The sequence below is a fragment of the Meriones unguiculatus genome, chromosome 4, assembly GCF_030254825.1.
Source record: "Meriones unguiculatus strain TT.TT164.6M chromosome 4, Bangor_MerUng_6.1, whole genome shotgun sequence".
Taxonomy (NCBI): domain Eukaryota; kingdom Metazoa; phylum Chordata; class Mammalia; order Rodentia; family Muridae; genus Meriones; species Meriones unguiculatus.
In genome coordinates, this window is record NC_083352.1 from 56,891,305 (window position 1) to 56,902,505 (window position 11,201).

Consider the following 11,201-nt stretch of genomic DNA (forward strand, 5'->3'; position numbering starts at 1 on the left):
CACTGGTGGGTTATATAATCTCAAGTGGTTAGCCCTGAACATATGTACATATGAGCAACTCTAAATGGATCCAGCAGACTGTCTTTATACATGCCCATGATCACACACATGTGCATACACACTCAGAGGTTGTTTAAGGGGGGAGGAAGGAACCGAAATCCTCTAAATACAACACTAATATATAAAATTCTTCACTTCTATTTTCAAATGGAAATAAGCTTATCCTTCACAAAAGAATGCTTTCAATGTAGTCCTTGTAGTGATAAAAATCTAAGTATTTCATGTATCATCATCTTATACAACATAAATAATATGAAGGCTAGAATATAGATGGATGTAGAGTGCTTGCCTAGCATGTACTAAGGCCTAGGGTCAGTCGCAAGAACCAAAACCAAAAGAATAAGAAAAGAAAAACACACAGTGTACAACATACTCACTCATAAGTAGATATTAGACATATAGGATAAACATACTAAAATCAGTACACCTAAGGATGCTAGTCAAGAAGAAGGAGGACTCTGGCTAATATACTCAATCCCCATTCAGAAAGACAAAGAGGATGGACATTGGAGGAAGGAGGAAACAGGGAACAGGACAAGAGCCTGCCGCAGAGGGCCTCTAAAAGGCTCTGCCCTGCAGGGTATTGAGGTAGATGCTGAAATTCATAGCCAAACTTTGGGCAGAGTACAGGGAATCTCATGAAAGAAGGGGGAGATAATAAGACCTGGAGAGGACAGGAGCTCCACAAGGAGAGCAACAGATCCAAAAAGTCTGGGCACAGAAGTCTTTTCTGAGACTGATACTCCAACCAAGGACCATTTATGGAGGTAACCTAGAACCCCTGCACAGATGTAGCCCATGGCAGTTCACTATCCAAGTGGGTTCATAATAATGGGGACAGGGACTGTCTCTGACATAAAGTCAGTGGCTGGCTCTTTGATCAACTCCCCCTAAGTGGGGAGCAGCCTTGCCAGGTCACAGAAGAAAACAATGCAGTCACTCCTGATGAGACCTGATAGACTAGGATCAGAGTGAAGGGGAGGAGGACCTCCCTAATCAGTGGACTGGGGGAGGGGTACAGGTGGGGAAAAGGTAGGATTGGTAGGATTGGGAGGGGAAAAGGGAGGGAGCTACGGGGGCGATACAAAGTGAATAAACAGTAATTAACAAAAATTAAAATAATTAAAAAGAAAACAAAAACAAAAGTAACAACACAGCAAACACATGCACACACAAACACACACACACACATAGGAAAGAAATATTTTGTTACTATTCATTAATAGCACTCTTCTTTTATCCAAAGAATAGTTTGGTTGACTATAAAACTTTTCCTTCAGTTGTCTTCATTTGAAGACATACATATCCTTTCAAACCATCAAGTAATGTTGTAGAAAATATTATTATTATTTTATTACTTGATGAATTACTTATTATTTTTTTCAGATGTACATGGATGCTCATTGAATTTTTTATTTATACTGGTGATTTTACTGGAGTAACTTATGGCATTAGTGCTCCATTTAATCCTATGTGGTATCAAATTTACTTTCTCTTTCAGGACAAGTCCTTTCTAACCCAATGAACATTTTTATTATTTATTATTCTGGTACAGTGTTGTTGTTTTTTTCTTCAGAGATTAATTTTTTCTGTATATTGGAATTGATTACCATTTTTTTCTTAAATCTTAACTATCATTTTATTTTAAAGTTCTCATATTTTTGCCTAGGTGGAGACTTTACTTGGTGTTTCTTCTACTGTTTTTGTTATTTTTTTCCAGGCCTAATTTAGTCTTCAATTTTTTCCTTATAATTTGCTCCTTCACATTTTATGACATCTTTAGCATCTGCTGGCTTAGCCTGAAGACTGCTTGAAGTTTATGTTTTCTATTAAAAAAGCTATTTCTCCTCTTTTATGCTTTGTTATTGAAGAAACTTTAATTGGTTATGTACTTAATTTTTGTATTTTATAAAAAGTTCTTCTTTCCAAGCTTCATATGGGTTTCCTGACTTGATAGTGTGTGTGTGTGTGTGTGAGATGTCTGTAGAGTTAAAAATATAACGTCTTGCTTCCTGAGGTTTTCTGGCTTCATAAACTGCCCTAGATTATCCCCCTTACTGATCATCAGTGGGCATGTCTAGACCTAGAAACCTATGCTTGTATCTCCATTCTGTAAGTCCATTGCACCCAGATTCCAAATGTTTCTGCAGACTTTACTAAAACACACAAATTACTCCGCAAGTGCACAGAACCCAACTTCTGACCCGCAGAAATTCTTCTGGATTATTAGGTAAGATTCTCCAAGGAATAGATGCACTATCTGTATTTGAGGCTCTTCTCTTCTCAAATCTGTCAGATGCCTAATTGTTCCCCTTTGTTTCCTTTATAGCAGCCGCCCCAAATACAACTAGTGGGATTCTGCTCCACAACAAAATTGGGACAATAGCAGTTAGGTTTTTTATAAATATTTCCACCTTATTACATGTTTTGTCCTCTTGAAACTTTGTGTGTTTTAACATGAGAGTCCAGGAAATCCCAAAATTCTGCTGCCAATAATCATTATTACCATTTGCTCACAGATCTGTTTTTATTTAATTTTTATATAATTTTTATTTTTTTATATTAATTACACGTTATTTACTTTGTATTCCAGCTGTAGCCCATTCCCTTATTCCTTCCCAACCCACCCTCCATCTCTCATCTCCTTATTGCCCCTCTCTAAGTCCACTGATAAGGGAGGTCCTCCTCCCCTTCTATCTGACCCTAGCCTATCAGGTCTTATCAGGACTGGCTGCAGTTTCCTCCTCTGTGGCTTAGCAAGGCTGCTCCTTCCTCAAGGGAGGGGGAGGTCAAAGAGCCCACCACTGAGTTCATATCAGAGACAGTCCCTGTTCCCCTTACTGGGGTACCCACTTGGATGCTGAGATGCCTTGGGCTATGTCTGAGCAGAGGTTCTTGGTTGGAGAATCAGTCTCAGAAAAGACCCCTGGGCCCAGATATATGTGTTCCTTGTGACACTCCTGTCCTCTCCAGGTCTTACTAACTCCCCCTTCTGTCATATGATTCCCTGCACTCTGCCCAAGGTTTGGTTATGAGTCTCAGCATCTGCTTTAATACACTGCTAGGTAGAGTCTTTCAGAGGCCCTCGGTGGTAGGCTCCTGTCCTGTTTCTTATTTTCTTCTACTTCCAATGTCCATACCATTTGTCTTTCTAAGTTAGGATTGATCATCTTACCCAGGAACTTTCTTCTTGTTTAGCTTCTGTAGGTGTACAGATTTTAGTATGTTAAATATCTTATAGGTCTAGTATCCACTTATAAGTGAGTATATACTGTGTCTGTCTTTCTGCCTCAGAAATACCTTCACTCAGGATAATCTTTTCTAAATCCTACCATTTGCCTGCAAATTTCATGATTTCTTTGTTTGTAATTGCTGAGTGGTATTCCATTGTGTAAATTTACCACAGTTTCTGTATCCATTCCTCAGTTGAGGGACATCTGGGTTGTTTCTAGGTTCTGGCTATTATGAATAAAGCTGCTACAAACATGGTTGAACAAATGTCCTTTTTATATACTTGAGCATCTTTTGGATATATGCCTAAGAATGGTTGCAGAAACAGGATACAAAACAGATCTGTTTGTAAAATTGTTAATTCCTGTTTGTCCTCTTAACACTCTTAGATCTCTCTGTTTAACTTTATGACCTCACAGTGTTTATGCAGAAGTTAAAGAATGTTTGACAAGATTTGCACTTGGGCACTTTAGTTATGATATCAAATTCTGCCTAAGTGTGAGAAAGGTTTTCTGTATATGATGCCAAAGTTTTCTTTTGCATTTGTGGATCTAGACTGTGGGACTGAGTGCTCACCATTATAAATTTCTATATGATTATTGTACTGCTTTGAAAGAAAATGATGACAAAAGAATATCTCTTTGTGTTATTTTAAACTACTATTGACTAATCTGCAAACTTAGTCTTTAAGAGAAAATTGTGTTGCACTTGAACACTGATGAGTTTTTAAAACTGTCACATTGATTTATCACACATTGAAATTGTCATTACAAGAACAATAAAGTAAGAAAATTTAAAATGTATGGAAGGAGAGAGTAGATTTGCAATAAAATAAAAAAAATGAGTAAACTAAAATTAATCAGGAATAAGAATTTAAAATTGTGATTTCACTAGTAACAGATTGATGGCATCATGATAAGTTAATAATCTCATTTTGCAGAAGCAATCAATCCCCCCGAAAAAATACACCTTGGCATATTTAATGATTTTTTACATTGAAGTATACCTTATTAGGTCAGCTGATATATTTATAGTAACATTTTCTCAAGGAAAAATAATCTTTATATATAAATTTTTGCTGACCTGGAAGAGATCTGAAAAGTCTATGGATTGTCCAGTTTGTCCAAACATCCATAATGTTTTTCATATGCTCTCTTCATTACTTTTTGGTTTTCATAGCATCTGTTTTTGTTTCCTCTAATTTCAATTCATTTACTTAGTGCCAAATACACAGTGTATATATTCTTAAGAGCAAGTCATAAATGTTTGGAACTTAGACTATCATTAGATTTTTTTATTAACACACTAACAAGATCTCTAGGGTAAAATGCTAACACCACTAATATTTGGAGGATTGGAAAGTTTTGCACTATATTGGCACGTGCCTTTATTACAGACCCCATTTGAAAATCTTCCACCTCATCTACCGTTTAAGTGATTTATTGTCTGTGTAAGTTCTCCCTTATTTCATTTCTCAAAGATTTATTTATTGTGCATCCTTGATTTCTTGCAAAGATCTTTGTTATATTTTGTGTTATAAGTTCACTTACAGGGAGCTGCATTAAGGCGACTAATTTGTGGCAGAAAGAAGTAGTGTATAAACAATATGACAAATTGACAAAAAGCAAAAGACTCCCAATTGATAAAAAAATTTATACTTAAGTGAATGCTTAGGTTAAATTTCCCACATTACTACATGATTTGGGGTTGTTCAATATTTTTTCTTTTATACTTTACACAGTTGAGATTGTATAGTTAAATTTGAATTTGATCCATATTACTTACGGCTTAAGTTAATCATAATTTGGTTTTCTTACTCTTTCTTTATGTAAGTCTAAATAAATACACTGAATCTGGCAGAAGTAAAATGTTCCAATTGCTCTTTTTCTGAACTCTGTTATACTTGCCAGGTCCGTGGATACTGTAGATACTCAGGACACTGTATCCTGACTTGTTGTATGTCTACCAATTATAGGACAGAAAAAAAAAAACTGGGGAAGAGTTGATGATTCGGTAAAAGTTACATTTTATGAAAATGTTATAGTCTCAACATTTAATGAAATCTTTTGCTGCAGTTACAGATGGGAATTTAATTTTTATCAATTTCTACCAATACAATATAGAACCACCCTTCAGATACTACCATAGAATCTACCACTGAACTTTGGTGGCTATGTTTTAATTCGACAGAACCTACTGGTGAAAACTGTTGACAATAAGTTACTATCAAAAAAAAAAAAAAAAAAAAAGACTACTGAGTTCTGCTGACTACGAGATACTTTCACAGAATATTCTATAGCCTCGAGGCATTCACTGGATACTCCGTTAATCTCATTGTGCTCTCAGAAACCAGACTGCTTCCTAAGGGCATGGAGTACTGTTAGGTTTGAATGCAATAGCTTCATCTCTTGATTTTATTACTTAAAGAACCAATACATGAACTTACTGAACAGCCATTGTATATTAGGCATTACATCTTTTTCATTTACATCATTCCTAAAATATGCCTGGATGCAGGCAACATTTTCACTGTACTGAGAGGGAAGGTTAAATTCTAAGAATGTAATGTTATAAAATCTTCCAAATAGGGGGTGGGACAAGATGGTGAAACCAGGAGAACATTGTGTCTGAAGAGCAGGACATTTTCCGAACAGCGACTGAACTCTGGGCCCTAAAAAAACAGCGATCGTGTTTCCCCGGTGAGAGGAAACCCCCAGAGCGTGGGAATCAGTCAGGTCCATGCTCAGATCACCCAGCCAGAACCTGGAAGAGATCACAGTCCCGCAGGCACTAGGTCACCATACCAGAGCCACACACCTGCATGTCCTGATCACCATCCAAGGCTGAACGGTGGACACAAAAACACCAGAGACTGGGAGTCTCAGTCACAAGAAAAACCCACGGGGAAGGAAGGCAGTGGGATGGCCACCAGTCACCCAGTCTTTACCTGGAAAAGGTCTCCGAGACCTGCTGGTACCAGCCACCATTAGTGAACTGGACTCAAGCAGCCAGAACAGAGAGTGGATAAGCATCCAGCTCTCCTAAACAGACAGAGTTGTGCGCAACAGTGTGACAGAGACTGGGAGTCCCTGTCAGGAGAGGGCCCCACAGGGAAGGAAGGAAACATTGCTGACTTGGGTAACCCAGGCTTTGCCTGGGAAGGTATTCCAGACCAGCTGGTACAGCTGCCATCATTGAACTGGGCATAAGCTGGGAACAGAGAGGGTTGTTGGGCACCCAGCTCTCCCAGGGCAACAGAGACTGGGAGTCCCTGTCAGGAGTAAACCCCACAGGAAAGGAAGGAAATGGGGACCTGAATTAGGTCATCCAGTATATCCCTGGAAAAGGTCCTGCAGACTAGTGGGCAGGCACACTCACTGCCAGCCCAGAGACCTGCTTTGTACCAACTATTCCTCACAGACAGAACTGTGCGCCCCAGGACACCAGAGACTTGGAGTCACTGTCAGGAGAAATCCCCACAGGGAACGAAGCAAAGGGGACAGACTTAGGCCACCCAGTATATCCCTGGAAAAGGTCCCACAGACTGGCCCAACCCAGGGACCTGCTGTGCACCAGATAGCCTGCTGTTATCAGGAGAGCGGTACTTACCCACCACAAATTACCTCTTAGGTACTGGGGCACAGAGCCCCAACCTCAGACCTACACAAGCCTGGAATCCCAGAGATCAACTCCCAGACACTGCTCCAAGGGGCAACCAGTTATCCCTAACAAAACCGACCAAACCATGGAACACACAGGTTACAGCAGCAGCTCACTAAATTTACAGCAAGAAACCCAGAAGAAGGGCAGCTGTCTCCAGGACATCTCTGGATGAGAGGAGAGCCCTCTCGACTCACAAGGACCACAGTTAAGACTCAGGTCTATATGCCTGAGGTGAGCTGTAGCAACTCCTGGAAAACACCGGCCATCCAGTGACTATACCCAAAAAGCTGAGAAGGCTTCCTTCAGGAAAAACCATCTTCCTGCCAAAGGAATTCTCTCCACCACAAGAATCCAGGAACCACCAGAAACTAACTCCAAACACCTATGATAGCTCAGTGGGTGGAGGCCAGCATAAAAGCTCAACCAACAAAAGACAGAGCAATATGACATCTCCAGAACCCAATTATCCAAGGGCAGGTAGCCCTAGACACCCCAGCTTAAATGAATTTCAAGAAGATGACCTAAAATCTATGCTCATGAAGAGGATAACGGAGGAAACAAATAAAATGCATTAAGACCTACAGGAAGATAAACTCAAACAGATAATGGCCATCCGTAAAGAAATACAAGAAGTTGTAGTCAAAGAGTTGTGGCCTTTAGAGAGGAAATGCTTAAAATCACAGAAAGAAATAAAAGAAACAGAGGATTGCTCAAACAAACACCGAAGGGATTGAAGGAAAAACAGGAAAATACAGTCAGACAGGTGAAGGAAATCAACAAAACAGCTCAAGATCTGAAGATAGAATTGGAAAAGTTAAAGAAAACACAAATGGAGGAAATTATGGAGAGAAAGAACTTAGGGAAGAAAACAGGAACTACAGAGGTAAGCATAACCAATAGACTACAAGAAATGGAAGAAAGAATCTCAGGTGTGGAGGATACAATGAAAGAAATCAATGTATCCATCAAAGAAAATGTTAAATCTAAAAAAATTCCTGACACAGACCGTCCAAGAAATCTAAGAAAACATAAAAAGACAAAGCTTAAGAATAATAGGAATAGAGGAAAAAGAAGATTCCCTGCTCCAAAGCCCAGAAAATATTTTCAACAAAATCATTTAAGAAAATTTAAAGGAGAGGCCAATAAGAATACTAGAGGCCTACAGAACACTCAATAAATTAGACAAGAAAAGAAAATTCTCCCACCACATAATAATCAAAACAGTAGGTATACAAAAGAAAGAAAAAATACTAAAAACTGGAAGGGAAAAAGGCCAAGTAACATATAATGGCAAACGCATTAGAATCACACCTTACTTTTCACCAGAAACTATGAAAGCCAGAAGAGCCTGGACAGATATCATGCAGACCCTAAGAGAACACAGATGTCAGCCCAGGCCCCCATACTCAGCAAAACTCTCAATTCTTATAGACAAAGAAAACAAGATATTCAATGACAAAAACAAATTTCAACATATGTACACACAAATCCAGCATTATAGAAGACACTAGAACAGAAAATACAACCCAGGAAAACTAGCTACTTTCAAAGAAACACAGGAAATAATTAACCTCACAACAGTGAAACAAAAAGCAACCAAGCACATGAACTTATGACCACAGATGACATCAAAATCAAAGGATCTAACAGCCAATGGTCCTTAATCTCTCTCAACATCAATGGACTCAATTTTCCAATAAAAAACACATACTAACAAATGGATGAGTAAACAAGACCCAGCAATCTGTTGCATACAAGAAACACACCCAAGTAACAAAGATAGACATTACCTGAGGATAAAGGGTTGGAAGACGGCTTTTCAAGAAAATGGACACAAGAAATAAGCAGGAGTAGCCATTCTAATATCTGATAAACTAGACTTTCAAGCAAAATTAATCAAAAGAGATGGGCAAGGACACTTCATACTCATCAAGGGAAAATTCCACCAGGAAGACATCACAATACTGAAATCTATGCCCCAAATACAAGGGCACCCACATTTGAAAAGGAAACATTGGTAAAACTTAAACCACACATAGATCACCACACATTAATAGTGGGAGACTTTAACACCTCACTATCAACAAAGGACAGGTCCACGAAACAAAAATTAAACAAAGAAACAGTGTCTCTAACAGAGGTCATGAATCAAATGGACGTAACAGACATTTACACACAATCACAAAAGAATTGGCCTTCCTCTCAGCACCTCATGGATCCTTCTCCAAAATAGACCATATAGTGGTTCACAAAGCAAGCCTCAACAGATACAAAAAGATTGAAAATAATCTCTTGTATTCTATCTGATCACCATGGAATAAAGCTGGACCTCAACAACAGAAATAGCAAAAAGCCTACACACACATTGAAATTGAACAATTTGATACTAAATGACAGCTGGGTCAGGGAAGAAATAGAGAAAGAAATTAAAGTCTTCCTAGAATTCAATAAAAAAGAAGACACGATATACCCAAACTTGTGGGACACAATGAAAACAGTGCTAAGAGGAAAGTTGATAGCACTATGTGCTTTCAAGAAGAAATTCAAGAGTGCTGCCCATGGCAGTTCAGTGTCCAAGTGGGTTACATAGTAATGGGAAGAGGGACTGCCTCTGACATAATCTGATTGGCCTGCTCTTTGATCACCTCCCCCTGTGGGGGGAGCAGCCTTACCAGGCCACAGTAGAGGACAATGCAGCCACTTTTGATGTGAACTGATAGACTAAGATCAGAAAGGAGAGGAGAACCTCCCCTATCAGTGGACTTGGGGAGTGGCATGCATGCAGAAAGGGGAGGGAGGGTGGGAATGGGAGGGAAGGAGGGAGGGGCTTATGGGGGGATACAAAATGAATAAAGTGTAATTAATAAAAAAAGAAAAAAAGAAAAAAAAGAAGAAATTCAAGACAGCTCATTCAAGCAACTTAATGGCTCACCTAAAAACCCTAGAAAAAGAAGAAGCAGACACACCAAAAAGGAGAAGACAGCTGGAAATAATCAAACTCAGGGCTGAAATCAATAAATTAAAAACAAATAAAACAATTCAAAGAATCAATGAAACCAAGATCTGGTTCTTTGAGAAAATCAAAAGTATAAACAAACCCTTAGCCAAGCTAACTAAACGGCAGAGAGACACCATCCAAATTAACATAATCAGAAATGAAAAGGGGGACATAGCAACAGACATTGAGGAAACCCAAACAATCATTAGGACTTACTTCAAAAGTATATATGCCACAAAATTTGAAAATCTAAATGAAATGAACAATTTTCTTGATCCATTCCACTTACCAAAACTGAATCAAGACCAGGTAAATCAATTAAATAGTCCTATATCTCCCAAGAAAATAGAATTAGTCATCAAAAGTCTCCCATCCAAAAAAAGCCCAGGACTAGATGGTTATAGTTCAGAATTCTACCAGACCTTCAAAGAAGAGCTAACCACAGTTCTCTTCAAACTATTCCACAAAATAGAAACAGAAGGAACATTACCAAACTCCTCCTATGAAGCCACAGTCACCTTGGTACCTAAACCTCACAAAGACCCAATAAAGAAAGAGAATTTTAGGTCAATCTCCCTTATGAACATTGATGCAAAAATACTCAATGAAATACTTGCAAACCGAATACAAGATCACTTCAAAGATATCATCCACTATGACCAAGTAGGCTTCATCCCAGGTATGCAGGGATGGTTCAATATAGGGAAATCCATCAATGTGATCCAGCATATAAACAAACTGAAAGAAAAAAAAAAACACATGATAATCTCCTTAGATGCTGAAAACATTTGACAAAATCCAACATCCATTCATGTTTAAAGTCTTGGAGTGATCAGGGATACAAAGAACATATCTAAACATAGTAAAGGCGATATACAGCAAGCCCATAGACAACATCAAACTGAATGGAGAGAAACTTAAAACAATCCCACTGAAATCAGGGACAAGGCAAGGCTGCCTCCTCTCTCCATATCTCTTCAACATAGTTCTGGAAGTCCTTGCTAGAGCAATAAGACAATTGAAGGAGATCAAAGGAATACAAATTTGAAAGAAAGAAGTCAAATTATCACTATTTGCAGATGACATGATAGTATACCTGAGTGACCTCAAAAATTAAACCAGGGAACTCTGACAGCTGATAAACACCTTCAGCAAAGTGGCCAAACACAAAATTAACTTAAAAAAAAAAAAAAAAAATCAGTAGCTCTCCTGTATACAAAAGACAAAAGGGCTGAGAAAGAAATTAGGG